Consider the following 3845-nt stretch of genomic DNA (forward strand, 5'->3'; position numbering starts at 1 on the left):
TTAAGAAAAGCCCCTAATATTTTTGGGTCTATTACTAAAGAAATGCCAAGACCATTCTAGCTTGACATGATACAAGTACTCAAAATAGTATTACATGAATTGAAATGTCTAAGTCTAATCATGTTTTATAGCACTAGAGAAAAACCACTATTAGAGAAACCTTAATCCCTAGAAATAAAAATTTAAAAGAATAAAAACATCTTCTGGTAAAATAGTCACCCTTTCCTTTTAGTTGATATTTTTGCTTTCCTTTTTTTATATATTTAACCCACAGTTGCAGAAATTCACTGGAGGAATTTATGTCTCTCAGGGTATGTTTTAAAATACCAGACAGAAGGGTGGAAGAGGAAAAAATATGTGCTTTCTCATGCCAAAACGAGGGTAAGAAACAAAGAGGCTTTTCCAGTTGGCACAAGGGAAGAAGTACTGGGGAGAAAACAGCCTGCTAATAACACATGAGCAGGAGTGTGGCATCAGTGATGACCAGGAGTGTCCTCCATAACAGATTCTTCCTTGTTCAGTGCTCATTATAAACCTCTTAACAAAATGATCAATGAAAAGATAGCACTGGCATGCTCTGGAGTTGTGGTATTAATTAATTAGTTAAGTCAATATAAATGAGTTATATATGCTAATTACATTAACGAAGCACCTCCTTTGTACCAGGCTGTGCCAGAAAGCGCGAGCGTAAAGCAGTGACCCAAGGAAACCCTGCGCCCTGCTTGTCTAGGGCCCAGGTGAGAAGCCCATGTGCCTGCTAGTGATGAAACTGAGAAGGGGATTTTAAATAAAATGGCTGGAGAGATTATGTCTCTCTCTGAATTTCAAACAGTGCTATTATTTGACTAATTTTTAATTTTGAAACAAAGTCCCTTGCTATATGGCCTCAGGCTGGCCTCAGATTTACTCTCTTCCTGCTTCAGCCTCTCAGGTATCTGGGATTCTGAGTGTGTGCCATGGTGTCCCACCTTGAGTGGAAGTTGTGATTGTCAGTGTCAAGTGCTGCAGAGGAGGGCTGTGTTTGGAGGGCAGGATCTGTGGAGAAGTAGCCAAGGTGAGATGGGGTCATTGTGAGCCAAGCTGGTTATACTGAGAGGAAGTCAAGCCACAGAGGTACAGGGAGGGCCAAAAGACAATGAGCCAGGGCCCGTGCTGCCTGTGCTGCTGTGAAGTGATCTGGGCCTTGGGCATCTGAAACTGCAGAGTAAATCCTGGGTGGCCTTGCAGATCATAGTCCTTTGTCACACAGCACTGGCCAGCTCAGGCCAAGACCTCATGGAGGGAGAAGCTTCTCAGGGGGCTGTTGAGGGCCAGGCGCAGGGCCCTGAGTAGGCAGATGCCTTGGCTGGGAACCACAGAGTGCCCTGGCCCATTCCTCTTGGCGAACAAAGTATCTGCAGTTGGGGTCTGTCTGAGAAAGAGGGATTTGCAGACCTGTAATTGTGGAGGCCACTGGTGAGGCCAGTTGACTGGCTCAAACCAGTGATCATGGCAGTGGAGGCCTGCAGGACTCAGAGCACATGTGAGCAGCTACTCTTCATGTCAGTTGCTGTTCGTGGAGGCCACACCCACAGAATGGTGCCAGCCCTACTGAAGAGGAAGCCCAGTACTAACACCCGGTGTCTTGCCTGAGGCTCAAGATGGTTATCACACTGCTGGACTCACCACATAGGACCAAGTTTCCAGCAGCTCAACCCATAGGGCCATACTCAAGTGCATCCAGACCAGGCAAGGGCGTCGGGGCTTTATGCTAAGATCAGGAGCTGCTGACAAAAGCCGACGGGTGCTCTAGCTATATAGCTTCATTGCCCAGACTGAGCTCAAACCTGCTGTCCTCCTGCCTCAGTCTCCCAGAGCTCTCGGATAAGAGGTGTGCCCTGAAATGGGGCTCTCACCCTATTTTAACTGAATGTTCCACCCTGCTTTGGATCATACATCAGACAGACAGGAAGAGGAAGGAGCCAGTTGGGGCTGTTTCACATTTCAGGGAGCAGTCACAGGTGGCTTGGGGAAGGGCCACGGGCCACCAAGACAGCTGTCCTCAGAAGAAGGACAGAGAGGGACACCCATGCATAGGGATGATGGGCGCAGAGTACACAGGTGAGAGTGCATGGGAAGGCTATACAGCAGCTTTGGTGAGTGCAGGGGAGGCCTCTGGTGGTCCAGATGCAGTTTCTGGGAGGGGATGGTTCCTCTGGAGCTGAGGATGAGGCTCGCTGGGTAGAAGGAAAAGGTGCTCCCCAGTGGGGCAGGATCAGGAAAATACCACTGTGGGACAGTGGGAATGTCTCTGCCCTCCACCTGGTTCCTGAGGTGCAGCTCCTAATTCCTTTGAAAAAGGGATGCAGCAAGAATCTTTTGTTCTCATAATTGGCTTTTGAGACCTGTTTCTGAATCCCTCAGAATTTCCCTGAGCAGGAAGTACCTTTGGTTTCCATGAAACTTCTCCTGATGGGAGGTTTTTGCCAGGGGAACCAATCCTGTGACTGGACCCTTAGAAGTTTCAGCCCACTACCACTGTCCAGGGAGAAAATCAGGCTGCAGGCTGAGCTGCTCCAGCAGCTCCAGCCTTCCTACCTACAACAGAAAGCCTCCATACAGACCAAAGGACTGAGTTCAAAGAGTTGGCCATGTGGCCGTACCTGAGCTTGGCTGAACTTAGAGGGAACTGCCTTCATAGCGTATCCCATCCCTGGCCTGTGCCTTCCAACAGTGCATCCTCTGTGAGGTTCTTCACAGGGAAGGGGCAAGCAGAAGGGTTTCCTGGGGAGCTGATGCAGGGTTATAGGAACTAGCCTCGGATATAGTCACAGCCTGGGCTTCAGAATAGCATCTGATAGGGGTCAGCCTTGTTGGGCTGGGCTTTGCCATGGGCTTGGTGCTGCCTGAAGATAGGCAATGTCTGGATTGAACTGAATTAGAGGACAGTAGCTGGTGATCCACTAGAGAGTTGGTTGGTGACCAGAAATGAAATACTTTCCTCATGTGTGTGTATAGTGGTATGGGGGAGTAGGGAAAATCATGGTGATTCTTCCTCTTTTGAACAGCCATCAATCCAATTCATAGAAGCAAATTACTTGAACAGATACTTTGTGAAAAAGAGGACAATAAACATATAAAAAGATGCTCAGCTCCTTTAGCTATCAGGAAATTCAAACGAAAACCACAGTAGGATAGCACTACTCACCCATCAGAAAGACTAATCTTAAAAAGGATAAGACCAAGTGCTGGTGAGGATGAAGAACAAGCTCACTGACACTGCTGGTGGGAGTAGTATGAAGTGACATAACTGCAGACACAAGTGTTTGGCAGTTGCTACTAAAGCAAATACACATATGCCTGTGGCACAGACATTTCACCCAGAGCATCTACCCAACACAGTGCTTCTTCTTCAAAGAAACATGCACAAAACCAAAGGCTGTAGCTACTGTCTGCATGACAACTTCAAGTAGAAGCAGGGCAATGCTAATAAGCATGAAATTGGGGAAATGAAAAGTTGGTCATCTGCACACTGGAATACCACACAGCAGAACTGCTGAAGTATGCAACACTGGTGAATCTCACATACATGGTCATCTTCTATCAAAATGTGCTTGTCCTATGCTTTCATTTGTATTGTATAAGTGCAGGTAAAATTAATCTAAGGATGGGAGGGGGCAGGAACTCTGCCAGGAAGGGAGTAAGAAGGAGCATCCAGGTGCTGGAAATGCCCCTCTTGAGGAGGTGGTGTTACCCAGGTATCCCATTCTTACACCATGAGGTGGATGATCCTGCAGGTGGAGCTCACTGATAGAGCTTTTCTCATTTCATGTGATGCTTTGGGTTTAATCTCCACCATCAAATAA

The sequence above is a fragment of the Octodon degus genome, unplaced genomic scaffold (genome assembly GCF_000260255.1).
Source record: "Octodon degus isolate 3935 unplaced genomic scaffold, OctDeg1.0 scaffold00051, whole genome shotgun sequence".
NCBI lineage: Eukaryota > Metazoa > Chordata > Mammalia > Rodentia > Octodontidae > Octodon > Octodon degus.